The sequence below is a fragment of the Tursiops truncatus genome, chromosome 12, assembly GCF_011762595.2.
Source record: "Tursiops truncatus isolate mTurTru1 chromosome 12, mTurTru1.mat.Y, whole genome shotgun sequence".
Taxonomy (NCBI): domain Eukaryota; kingdom Metazoa; phylum Chordata; class Mammalia; order Artiodactyla; family Delphinidae; genus Tursiops; species Tursiops truncatus.
The window spans coordinates 43724868-43739288 of record NC_047045.1 but is presented as its reverse complement, the minus strand read 5'-3'; the positions used below and the strand labels follow the sequence as shown (position 1 = coordinate 43739288).

General features: G+C 37.4%; 1 long non-coding RNA gene across 1 annotated transcript in view; it reads left to right on the top strand.

Annotated features, from left to right (window-relative positions):
* Positions 1-14421, top strand: part of LOC141276015 (uncharacterized) — a 1017885-nt gene that overhangs the window by 240957 nt on the left and 762507 nt on the right. The gene's annotated exons all lie outside the window — the stretch shown is intronic.

Sequence of the window (14421 nt, the reverse complement as noted above, 5' to 3'; positions counted from 1 at the left end):
GAACTAACAGAGAAAGGAGTGACATGCTTTCTGTTGGACTTACTAGAGAGTGGATGTGAATCTGGAACTTCCTTCAGCTATTTTCTGGAGTTACTCAGAGGGAGTCTCCACTGTAACAGAGCATAAGGCAGCTCTTTCAAGAAAAGTAGGGCCAAGAGATGACGGGAGAGCAGAAGGATGGAGGCAAAGGGTCAGACAAATATTGGACATTTATTGACCCCAAGATTTAGTCACGCTTAAAGTTAGTGCCTCTCTTGGATTTTCTAGTTACAAGAGTCAATAACTATCCTCCCCCTTTATTTTCTTACTCATTTGTTTGAATTGGTTGTTTGCCACTGACAATCAAACGTTACCTGTGGAATATCCAGGTAGATTATCCAAACCAACTTGGTCAATTTTGGATGAGGTATATTTTATCAGAATTTCTTTCCCTAAAAGAACTTTCCCAATTGAATATAGTAAGTCCCAGGATTGAAGAAGTGATCAACTATTGCTCCTGTGATTGTTATGAGCATTAAATAAGCCAGTCATATAAAGCTCTTAGCACATGGTTCTAATTGTTTGTTAATTCTCATCATCGTCATTTTCATCCTAAGTGTTTACTTAAAGTTTTCGAGATGGGAACTAGGTTGAGAGATTGCCTGGAAGCCAGAAAGTGGTAAATCTATATGCTATGCATGAATATTTTACAGGTAGTACTTGGGGTTTAGTCTATATGACTGTAGTTATATGGAGTAAAATGTGCTTCAGAGATTTTTGTCGTTTTTGTTTTAAAAATTCTCCTGTCTTTCTCTTAGTATTCTCAGAGCCTTTCCAAGGCAGTTACATAAGTGCATTTGGGGGGAGTTGGCAAGGTTTATTTTTACATGGAAAAACAATATATTACTTTGACTGCCTACACGGGGAGACAAGAGGTAGCTTACTGATATGGCTAAGACAACTCCTCAAAAGCAAACAGGATCCTATCCTTTTTCATGAACTGCGGTCCAGATGATAAGATCACTTTAAAAAATAAAATAAAATTTTATGTTACTTCTGAACTAAGGTGAAAATTTTAAAGAAATTTAAAAATTATTTTGAAGAAAACATGAGAATTGCTCATCGAATTAAACTAAACAAAAGCTGTTGACATAGTATGTTGTAAAGCTTGCGCGTCTATCGTCTGACTCATGAGGCAATTAAAAGCAATTCTGTTGAATAAATTGGCTGTAACAGGACAGGAGACTACAGTTATCATAATCTGGGAAAGATTCAGTAAAAAAACAGAAGTTGAAAAAATTCAAACTAAGAAAATCAACCATTTTTGCTCCCGAGGATGCAAGTTGAAAACATCTTTGTTTTTTCACCCACCATTTTATTTCTGTTCTCACACCCCACCCTCCTTTACATGAATATTAAGGACTAAGTCTTTAGCAACAGGCTTTGGTTGTGGGTGAGATGGGGGTAAAGGGAAAAGTGTTGTGTATGGCTTTTCATATGTTAATAAGTTGATTCCATGACAACCATTGAAAAAGAAGGGCTGGAAACAAAAGCCACCACCAGAGAGAGGATCAGTGCTCTTTCACGGGCGCTGTAAGAATAACAGCCGAGACTCCCTCCTCTGAAAGGTATCTGATGGCCGCTAGTCAAAGGGCTTTGTTTTAATAGTGCAGAGTCAGTATATAATTAATGCAGAGTTTTATGAGTCCAAATTGCACCCTCAATGATGCTTCCCTTTTAGAAGGTTGTGAATAAGAATCTTTAACCAAGAGGATTTGCTTCCAGGAGGAACCTGGGTTGTTCACAGACTATCAGTTCCTGTGATCATGCACTTCAGCCTTAGGTAAAAAGGTCAAGGGCTTTTATCTCTGAGTATCCCAAGGCGTTTAGAGCTGGGCCACTGGAGAAGTGCGATGGGAAAGGCTTGCTCTCCTCTCCAGGCAGCCTTTGAACGTGGGGCAGCGTTATCCCCAATGACGTGTTGAAAGCGCTGAGGACGCACACAGGAGCGGGCCCCAGGACACCGATGGCATTCCTGGGCTTCCGTGACCAATGACAAGAAATCCCAGCTGGCTGTTTATCCTTCCAGAAACATGAAGTGACACCCTCATGGCAGATTTCGTAATGCCTGGTACAGCTAAGTTTTTACTTTGATTTAAGTAGTCACACATATCAATTAGCTGTTGTATCAAGTTAGCACAATGCATTCCTTCTACCTAGTTCTAAAACACTGTAAAGTGCTGCATTCAGGAATAATGCTGACTTTACTAATTGTCGGTCCAGCCTTGCTTTTCTCTCATGTGTATTACCCAGTCTTTGATTGAATTATATTAAATTCCTCTTATTTGTCCCCTTTAAGTAGTTGCCAAAAACTTGCCCTGAGTAACTTGTGATACAGTGTTTTCTCTGTTTGGATGGACACAAGAGCTTTCATCACAATGGAATGCTTATGGAATTACATATTTCAAAGGACACTAACACGAAAATACAACTTCATTCAGAGTCAGGTCACAATGATGAATGGTAATGCCAAAATGATTACTAAAAGAATTTGCAATGTGCTTTTAAAGTATTGGCTTTGGTCTTCCCTGTACTTCCTTTTCTTTTCTTATAAACTTCATGAACTTATATGAATCTCACTTTCATGCTATTAGTATCTATAGTAGTGTTGTTTCATGAAAAGAAAAGAGATATTGTAGCTCTGATGAATCAGAATTTGAGATATGACAATATCGTTACCAAGATTGTATCAAAAGTATGCCAGTTTACTTAAAATAGTCCTATTTCCAAATGCACGTTTTATTCAATATCTGCAGTGTGAAGTTTATCATTGTCCAATATTTTGGTAAAAATCATTAAACCACTCATTCATTCAACAAACTTTTAATAAGTGTCTATTGTGGACTGGAACTAGACTAAATTCTATTCACACATAGAAGAAAATATTTTTGCTTTTCTTGAAAAATTCATTGTTTAGCGAAATGGATAATTATGTCAATAGATAATTACAGTTTTTCTTTTATATGTCATCTCTTCTGAAATTAAGATTTGATATGGCTTAAATAATTACATATGAGAAAAGAGAAAAGAGGTTGAATAGGTGAAATGAAATCAAGACAGGAAAAGAAAATAAGATGAAAGTATGGGTACGGTGTGCTCTAGAAACAGACCAGAAAATCCTGTATTGTTGCCAGAAGTGATCCAAATTTGACCTTGAATTTTTTTAGCAGCCAGTCCAAAGAGTATTGTTTACAAAATTCATGGTATACCTAAGAGCAGAGCCAGCAAAAACTAATGGTAAGCCACACTTTTACTTGTATGGAGATAGAACAGAAATCTCCCTACTGGATCTGTGAAACAGAGCGTATGTATATAGTGTCACGCCGTGGTACATTCTCAACAACATTCCTAAAATAAATGCAATATCATGGCTGTTATAAATACTTTGGGTACTGTTCCTCAGTGCAAAATAAGACAAAGATTCAAAGTACTTACAATGGCCACAGATCTCTAAAGAAAGGAAAGTAGCCATAGTTGACTTGACTACAAGTAACCGCACTCTGTACCATGTAGCTTCCCTTCTAACACACACACACACACACACACACACACACACACACACACACACACACACACACACCCCAGAGTAACCCAAACCTCCCAATTATAAACATTATGGCCACTGCTAATTGGCCTGGGGATGGGAGGGGCACTTGACTCAAGAGGAACTAATGTTTACAGACTGGCCAGTGGCCTTACAAGGCCATCTGACAAAAAAGGTTTGTTCAGAAAGGGTGATCGAAGTTGAGAGGAAACAATTGGATGTTTTCTTTTGGAACATTTGAAGTTAAGAGATACACAGAGGGAGGCAATTATTTGGAAGTGTGAGCAGGAACCAAAGGGCACAGGGAGAAAAGTTAGGTTGCAAAGGCCAAGAGGCAGCTGAGACAATAAATAGGCACAAAGTGAAAGGGACACACAGAGCAAGGGATGAGGTGGTGATTTCCTGTGGAAAGAAATGATGTCATCAATAAACTCCTGCTGCTGAGCTGGGGTGGGAGAGCCCATTGCTGGTTCTGTAGTGGTTTCTGAAAGACAGCAGGTTTCCCTGGGGCCTGACTCTACTGTGCTTCTGCTTTTCCTGCAGGACATGGGCTTACGCTTATTACTGTAGCTAACCTGAGAGAATTGCTGACTTTTGTCGTTGTCAGAAGAAGCCAAGTATGTAGCTCATGACACAATCTGAAGTGCAACTCAGTACTAGAAATCCTACAAGGAAGTAAACAGTGAAGTGCAAACATGCAGCCTCTCAAGGTCTGGCTTGATCCAAGGAAAAACATATTCATATTAATGATGGGAGTCCATGTCCTTCAGATAATCTTCCATTAGGGTTACCACTCTGATTTGTAAATAAGTTCTTCATAAGAATTAAATGGCAGAATATCTGGGCTTGCACTCTGGAAAGAATGTAGAGTGCAGATGTCTCCTGAGTTTATTAAGGGTCAATCTAAATGTTTTGCATATCAACAAACTGGAGGATAGGGTTGATGTCCTTTCATAGAAATTTTTAAAATGTGGGTACTTTTCCTCTGTTTAAAGGTGGGCTGATCCACAGGTGGTGGGTTAGGGCAACATGTTCTAACAAAACAGAACAAACTCCCAGTTCTAAATCTCAAGCACACAAATAAATGGAAATCTGGAAACCCACAGCTCTGTTCCATAAAACAGGGCTGCAGAGATGTTTACAAACATTTTAAAGTATGATGGACAACGCTTGTTCCCCATGGTCATAACAAAATTTCCATTATACCCTCATAGAACATCTTGCCTGATACGGCATTATTAGAAAGAACAAATTGAGTTTTAAAGTTCAGCTGCCCAGGCAATGGTTTTAGTTTTAGTAATAATATAAATGTCTGCTGTGTATTGGAGTCCCTCCTGGGCATCACAGTGATCAGTATAGGACAGGCATGAATGGAGGACCTGGTAGACATATGAAAGGAACAAACGACTCATCAGAACTGAAGGGGATTGGGATGTGGCACTGACTGAACCTTGACAAATACAGGCCATGCAGAGAACCCACAGACTCTGAGCCCCTGATGGTGGAGACCTAGCTGAAAGCCTAGCCTATAGCAGGCTTTCTACGCCTCCCTTCCACTATGCATGCGGGAGTAATTGCAATGCTGATGCAATCTTATACAGAAGTGGCCAAGGTAGATGAGGGGCTGATGTAGAAGCAGTGTTTAAAAAAAAAAAAAAAGAACAAGCAACACACTTATGATGAAAAAGAGGGATATCTTGATCAGAGTCATGGAAGATACTGACTGCTGTAGAAAATTCAGGTCGATACAACACTCAGTAGTTCTTAACCAAGATAGACATTAAATCATATATGGAAAAATTTCAAAACGCATTTATGTCCAAACCATATCCTAGAGGAATTAAATTCTATAAGAATGGAATCGGACCTCTGTGATTGGGTAATGCTTTCCAAGTCATCCTGATCTGCTTCCTGATTAATAGGATCACAAGACCAACCCTGGGTGAGAAACCAATTCCTAGATGTAAGTGTCAGAACCCCTCTGGGATCTTATCTCCACATAAGTTGGAATTTACCTGGCATGTACCTATCCTTAATTTAACTATTTAGACAACTATGTACAGTATATTTCAAAGTAAGGATTAGGCCTTTATTAAGTTCCTAATTCAAAGAACCCATTCAAACGCTAGGCTCCTTGTGTTACATGATGATGTGATTTATCTCTGCCTAGCACAAAATGGGAAAAACCAAAACAACCTGTCGGATTTAATTGATTTTGTGAAGTAAAAGATTCTCAGAAATGATTTGATTATTTTTTCCTTTTTTTTCCCCTTAATTTCCCTTTGGTTTGCTAAGTCAAGTCAGTTGACTTTCAGAAGTAATTAAGTCTTCTAATTTTATTAGCAAGATGTTGAGGGACAGAGATTAAGGAAGAGGAAGTTTCCGAATGTTTTTGATATTACTAATGTAGAGAAGATTTCCTATCTTTTAGAGGATTTACACTAAAAAAGAAACCACCAGAAGTTGTTACTTTTCAATTCCCTGATTAGAGAATTTTCTCATCTGTGTCTCTGCAGTGGATAGACTTTTGGGCTTGATAGCAAGAGAACAATTTGGTTCTTCACGTTGTTGGGCAAATTTCTTATCTTTTAAAAATTCTTGACTGTATCTGCAAAATAGATGGAATTGTATCTACTATATAGAGGATTTTCTAAAATAAGAATTAAATAAACTATTTAAACTACTGCCATCCATAGTGTTTGCCTAACTTTGGAAAGTTGGATAAAAACAGAGCATAGTGAATGAGAAGATTCAACTAACTCATTCTTTTAGTGGGATACTATGAACAGATTTGGTTTTGGTCATTGTGGAATGATCTCCCTCTTGAAATGACTTCTCTCTCCAGTCTCACAAGTTTCATGTTTTGAATAAAATGTGGAACTTTGCATTTAAAATTCCAACTATGGGTTTTCCTTTTACTTTGAAATGTCCCTATACAGGGAAAGTGAAGGAAAAAATTGAGGCAGCTGCCTGAATAATTCCAGCCAAACCAAAAAGAGACTATAATTGTGTGGATTATTATCTGTGAAAGTGGTCCTTAGCCTAAATTATCTAGATAATTGCTACAATTCTGTTCTACTTTGTATACATATACATCACCTTAGTATTGAAGAAATGTGAGGGATAGTATTCTAGCCAAATTTTAACTTCAAATTATTCTTTCATGAGCTTCCTTGCTTCAGTGGTTTAGTAACCTCATGGAGTTGCCTTATTTCTTTTCTACCATTTGCTATACCCTTTTAGAGAAGGAGGTGATATATACTATTTTATGCTGTTTCAAAACAAAAGGTGACTAGTACTTTGAAAATATTTCTTGGGGGACCAAGCTGTTTACATTTCCCTGAGGAGATAAGAATAGGTGATGGGAGCATTTTGAGATCTCAATTTCTGTTTCATGAATCTCAATGTAGTACTCTAAAAAAAAAGGTCAGCTCTAACGTATATATTAAATATGCAGAGAAATAGAGGTCTACATGGCTTTTCCCAAATGAAAATATTTAAGATTATCTACATAACAACTAAAACATTGGAATAGAAATGAAAAATGCTATCAAATATTTGGATATTGTGTCTAGAAAATGTAAAACATGAGGTATTTTTAAATATTCAGGAATTTGAAACTATTATAGCTAGAGCACCCAAATGTTAGATTAGAGCATCAATATATTTGTTTTGTAGGAGACATCTACCGAAAATGAGGGTATTTCAAGAGAGCAGGCTCTGTGGAAGATTCTAATTAGATATGTTGTGAAGTTTTTGTAAGATGTGGATGCCTAGTATATGAAGGCAGTTGGAAATTCAGAGAACATGTTTGGTTTATTGGAACAAGTTTTGTACTGTGACTTACAAAACCTGGGGTTCTCTGTTGGTGAGTGGTGGGACTTTGGAGAAGAGTCTTCTTCTGTGCCTTAGGGTTGTCATCTGCAGTGTTTGGTCGTGAGAGAGGGCTCTGGAGTCCAAATTGAGCCAATGGGAAGAGAGGGGGCCTCGTGTAACTGTCAGCGTGTGATTACTGCCACTTCATTTTCCTCCCAACCCCATCATGATAGAACACTTTCTCTTCCAGGTCCACTGATTTAAAGATATTTGTTAGTGCTGAGGACTGTGAGGTCAGGGTGTGGTCATGAAAAACTCAATGAAAAAAAAAAAAATGGAGGCTTCAGGAAAATCAAAACTGTGGGAATACTGACGTAATGAGTTTGGACACACAAACACCTTTTTACACTTACACATGAGAGTTTCAAAAAGAGGGACGCTAAAGGAAAAGCTGAAAGGAATAGCTGAAGATTAGGGCAGAATAAAAGAAGAGAAAGGGATAGAACGGAGGAAGGGGAAATGACAAAAAAGAAAGAAAGAAGTAACTATTAGTTTATCATCTTCTTCAAAAAGGACTAAGCAAGGAGAGAGCAACTCAGAAGGAAGAAAAACAGTAAGAATCCCCCTGCACTTTCTGAAAGGGGAGATGAAAGTAAGAAGATCCTTAAAGGCAGGTTTCAAGATGGGGACTCAGAGGACTGAACTGAATAACTTAAAAAAAAGTAAAGTATAGTTGATTTACAATGTTGTAAAGGGGAATGGGGCAGAGGGATAAATCAGGAGTTTGGGATTAACATATACACACTACTATATATAAAGTAGATAACCAACAAGGACGTACTGTATAGCACAGGGAATTATACTGAATGTTTTGGAATAACCTATAAGGGAAAAGAATCTGAAAAAAGAATATATATATTCTTTTTCACTTTGCTGTACACCTGAAACTAACTCAACATTGTAAATCAACTATACTTCAATAACATTTTTAAATGAAGTTGGTAGCTATACTGGTTAGTATCAACTAAACCGGTATAACCAATAGATTCAAATGCTGTGTCTCTACCATAAGTGAAGTTTATTTTTCACTCCATCCAGAATGGATGTTCCTGTGTCTCAGGTTGGGAGGTGGAGGGAGGACTCTGTTCATGCCGTCTTTCAGGGAACCAGGATGACGACGAGTCTATCATTTTTAATATGTGCAGTACATGGATGCTCTGGTTATCAACATCCCAGGCATTGGAAAGGGAAAATATCTCTTGACATTTTATACTCCAGGCCTGGAAAGAAAAGACATCAATCATTTCTGCATATTTGCCATTGGCTGGAACCCAGTCATGTGGCCCCAGCAGAAAGCAGAGGATCTTGGGAAATGTGGTCTAGCTGAGGAGGAGAATGTACTCTGATAGATGGCTAGCAGTCTCTACCACAGTTGCTGACATTTAAAGCCCACAGATTTCTCACACACACACACACACACACACACACACACACCCATTTCTAGCTTCCCCCAAAATGGAAAGACGTGAAAATTCTGGTCAGATTCCACATGACAACAATTTGATGGAGCCAAGCAGCAGCTCCCCTTTGGAAGGAGCATCCTGTCTTTGGGTTGCTATCATCTTCACCACTTCTATTTTTGTCCCAACCCTGGTCCTACTTCACTTCACCCTGGCATATCAACTCATGCTTGAAGGGATTATATCGTTAGAGGCCTTCTTAGCCAATGTAATTGGGACCAATATTTGTTTGGTTCATTAAAAAAACATGAAAAAACAACTAAAGCAGGAAATTAAAAAAAAGATCTTTAGACTTTCTATACTATCCTAAAACATATTAATTTACTTTTTTTGCTAGATTATAATCTTGCATCAAAGTCTTTTCTTTAAATACATGTTTACTGATAGAACTCAGAGCTATCTTTTTTTCTATAAATCTCACACATATCATTCTTATAATGTTCAATTTTTTTAAGTAAAAGGAGAATTTAAGGACATTTTGTGAAGCACCTTGAGGGAAGAATGCTTTAGATTTTGATGCTTTTATGCCCATCATTCCCAGATGTCTCATTCACACCTAATTTTTAGTGACTCGTCTTTACTAAATTGTTCCAAAGTATACAAGTTAGTTTTTATAGAGACAATAACTTCTTTTTATTTTACGTTTCTATTTTATTGGGTGAAGTAATATTTTGAAGAATCATGTAATTACAATAACATACATCTGTCATAAATAAGTTTAAATGTAAACACAACTGACTCTTGGTAAGTTTATTAGTTCAGTTAAGGCTAAGTTGCTATTTTCACAGAAGGGTTCAAAAGCAGGTGAGTAGTTTAGGGTGGGTAAACAATAACCCTTAAAGTATTTCCTTTTTTGTTTAGTTAAAGGTGAGCTATGCTATACCTACATTCAGTCCAAAAAGTAGGGGAGGGGAAAGGAGAGAGTCCAATGCAAACAGTATTGTATTTAAGGAGACAACCCTGAGGTTGTACTTGTCACTACTACTCACATTCTGTTGGCCTAAATCTGGTCACTTAGCCTTGGATAGCTACAAGATGGCTGGCAAATGTAGTCCATAGCTGGCCACGTGTCCAGATAAAGGTGGAACTTCTAATACTGAAAGGAGCGGATGAATCTTGGCACTAGCAGTCTCTGACCCCATACCATAAACAAAGAAAGTAATTAGGGGAAATGGAAGTGAGTCTTGTGTACTAATGTATAAGTTAGCTTTTGCTGCCCAGCAAACTATCCCAAGCTTAGTTGTTTGAAACAACAAGTAGTTTTTATTCCTCACGTTCGTTTGTTGAGTGCTTTTTCTGGTCTGGCTGGCTTAACTGGGGCTGCATGATCTACGATGGTCTCACTAAGATGACCTGTTTCTGATTCACATGGTCTCTCATCCCCTGATAGGCTGGCCCAGGCTTCTTTTTATAGGTATCTCAGAGGTGCATAAAGCAACAAAGGAGCAAGCTTCACAGGATAAGCAATTTTCAAGCCTCTGATTGCATATATTTGCTGAAGTCCCATTGACAAGGCAAGTCACATGGCCATCCCCATAATGCAAGGAGTAGAAAGATAGACACCATCTCATGATGGCGGAGGCAGCAATATCACATTGTAAAGAAGAGCACATATAGGGGAGGGAGGAATTTGTGATTGCTTTTGTAATTTACCACACCTAAGAAGCAGTCTATTAACTTTGAGGGTTCAGTTTTTTTATAGAGAGTGTTGGTTACCCAGGCTAGTCTGTTAAATGAAAATCAGACATCAGAGCTTCTATCTATTTGTTATGATATTTGCTCCTCAAAGGAGAAACAATTGCTTACCTCTACTCCTACTTAGAAATAGGGAAGGATTTTTTAGGTAAGAACCCCAAAGTGCAAACCACAGTAAAAAGATTGATAACTAGAATACATTGTGATTAAGCACTACTTTCATTAGAAACATAAATAACATGAAAAACCAAGTACGGACTGATTGTCTACGTAGCATGTTTAGCCACAATGGGTTATAGACCACAAAACTCCTGAACATCCATAAGAAAAAGATAAGCAACTCAGTAGAAATATGGAAAGAGTCATTTTTGGGAAGAGGAAACTCAGAGGTCCATAGACATGAAAAAAGGCTCAACCTTATAAGACACTGAGGAAGTGCCAGTTGAACTCTGAATCAAATACCATTTCAGCTCCTAAGATTGGCAAAAATTAAAAAGTCAGGCAATGAATGTTGTAAAGGATATGAAGCAATAAGAACTCATGTATTTCGGACAGGAAATAGTATAAATAGTTTGGAAAATGATTTGGCACTATTTTGTAGAGTAAAAATGTTCACATCCTATGACCCAGAAAATTACTCCTAGATAAATAGAGTAATTTCTACCCATGTGCACCAGGACACATGTACGATAATGTTCCCAGCAGAGCAGTGTATGTAAAAGTTAATGTTTGGAAACAACCTGAATGTTCATTGACATGAGAATAGATAAATATTTTTTATCTTTTTCATGCCATGTCAGTTATACAGCTGTGAAAGTCAATAAACAATAGCTACAAAATATATATATAAAATAATCAATAGACACAAGTATCAATGTGTGTGAAAAAAATCTATTTCAACAGGATAAATACAGTGTGAGTACCTTTATAAAACATTTCAAGCATGCAACCCATGCAAAAACAATATATGCTTAGGGGTACATGTATATGTCATAAAAATGTTGAACAAAAAAACAGAATGATGAATAAAAAATTTCAGGATGGTGTTCGGCGGGATAGGATAGGATACACGAGAGTGTGAATGGTACTGCAGTGTTTTGTTGTATTGTTATTATTTATACCTTTCATATATGTTATTGTATTCCTTGGTATTTATGGACAATTTATAGTTTTAAGAAAAAGGATGGTGGCTTGTGGGCTGATATTGCTTAGAATTTTTAATCAGGACTTTTAAAAATATTTCACTAGGCATCCATTACTCCTGAGGGTCTGGGGATAAAATCAAATCCCCTTGTTTTAAGCACAGAGTGTCTTTGAATTCTTCAATGACTTAAAAAAATTGACTATTAATTTTACATCCTACTCCATATTTCAGTGATTATTTTAATACTAATGCCATTACCCTAAACATTAGTAGAATTTAAGTTTTAAGGAAATGAATCATTTCATCCTATGGCTTTGAGGACTCCCTAGCAAACCATAGTGTATTTCACATGGCAAACATAGGTTTATTATACTATAAAACATGGCAGTATTTAAAGTTTTAAATTCTGTGGTTGTTGTAGAACAACAAAGAAAGCAAAGTAGAGAACCTTAAAAAGGAGAGACAAAAAATTAATCTTCAAGATATCAAAGAAAGACACTTACTTTTTCTGTAGTATTATCATGTCATGTATGACACTCTGTTATAATTGCTTGTTTCATGGGCTACATGCCCTCCTAGAATGTAAGCTTTTACTGTTCAGAGTTGTTCATTTTTCTATCCTTGTACCCCAGCAAAATGAGCAGCACACAAAATACTCTACAGGAACCCTCTTGGCTCTCTTAATAATTGCAAGTTATTAGATTGCAAGTTTGGCAGTAGGGGACAAATGCTGGTGGAGGGAGGACCATGAATGGCCCTTTCCTTTGAGATCTCACTAATCACAATTGCCATTTCCTTGTTGGCCTCAGGGAGCATTGCACTCTCCTTAGCTTTTTCTGAAGTGAGTGGACATGGGCTTGTCCCTTAATACCACTCAAAGTGGCTAGTATCTTTGAGGAATTCTCATTCTGACTTTAATATGACAATGGCCATCTTTCTCCTACCACCCCATAATATGTTCAAGAATATCTAGATTCTAGGGTCAAGAGAATGTGGCTGCAGAAGTAAAAGGAATCCAGTTTATCCACTCTCTAAATTCTGCCTTTGAAGTCATAATTTTCAGTATTATGATCTATATAATTTCCATTTAATAAAGAGACCACCCTCTCCTTTCGGGGGTAACAACTCCAACAGAACAATCACACAGGGACAAACATATTTAGCATCAGTTCAAGAGACAGACCAGTTTGGGGGATAGTAGGGGCTGGATGGAGCATGAGTAGCAGGGTTGGGGGGAGGGTGCATTTTCTGCCATTAAGAGGTGGCTTAATAAATGTTTGTCGAATGTATGAATTTTAAAGGGCCAGTGAAAATTCTTGGAGTATACTGTGATGATCAGAACATAAAAAAGAAAATTGAGAAATGAAAACATAGGAAGTAGAAAGTAAGCAAACCAAATTTTAGAAAACAGAGTAATATTAAACAAACATACTTTTTTGCTGCCAATCTTTTTTGAACCGTAGTTGAGTGTAATTCTACTAATGGGGTGTGCCAGCCTTCTTATGGGGACTTTTTCGTGACCTAGTGAAACAACACTGCAAACAGGAAGGCAGCTCACAATGTTTGCCAAGGGTGAGAGAGATTCTAGGCACACCAACTTGGATGTTTTTCAAGTTTGATGTGTCTGAACACAGGAACAATTAAGAGGGCATTCCTCAGATTCGACCTGCTCGTGTCAAGTGGCTAGTGAAATGGACACATTACTTAAAAAGATTTCCTTTTTTTTTTTTTGAAATAGGAAGGGGGAATTATAGAAAACCTGGGTAGAAGAATTATTCATTCACCCCACACACATTTATTGTGCATTTCTATATGAAATACTCTGCTGTGTTGTAGGGATACAGGACTATTTAGACACAGTCCCCTATTCCTAGCAGCCTAGCATCTAGTACAGATAAAAAGTAATATAGATTGTGTAGGGTCAGTGTAAACATAAAGGACCTCAAAAGGGTTATAAAACAGCAAAAACAAAGGAAAACTACGGGAATGTGCTACAGTAAGATCTATCAGATCTCAATAGTAATTGTAAGATAGACATTAATGGACCCAAAGGTTAGAATAACATAACTGGCAATTATCTGTAAGAGTTCGAAGAATTGGTACAAAACAGATGTCAGTGGAATAGCCTACGTAATAATTCCTGATTAAAACTGTGTAGAACTCTAGGGTTGTAGAGACAGCATCTTCCCAGAGAAGGGTACAAGGATTATAGCAAAGTGCATTTTCTGAATGTACTTTATGGAAGCAGCATCCAGAAAATGGAGACAATTGGAGATGGAGAGAGAAGGAAGAAAGGATAGCCTGTAGTTGTTATGAGGGAAATCTTACAGTATTTTATTCTTCTTGGTATAAAGAATAACAAGTAACCGTGATATTGGGGTAATGATTTCCTGGAACTATAGTAAAGTCCAAGTACAGAGAAGGGTGAAAGAGTCAGGAGAAGAACTAGTAAGCAGAGCAGAACGCTGGGAAGAAGTGAGGGTGAGACAGGTGAAGGGCAAACTACAAACATTTCAGAGTAAAACTTTTATGCGAGTTTGAACTGTAACGTCAGTGGACATGCTGTTTGCTTTGCTAGAGAAATGATTGTACCAACTTATGATTAATATATAAATACTTTTTATAATTTCACTTTTAAAAGTTGACATTGGAATGTGACAGAA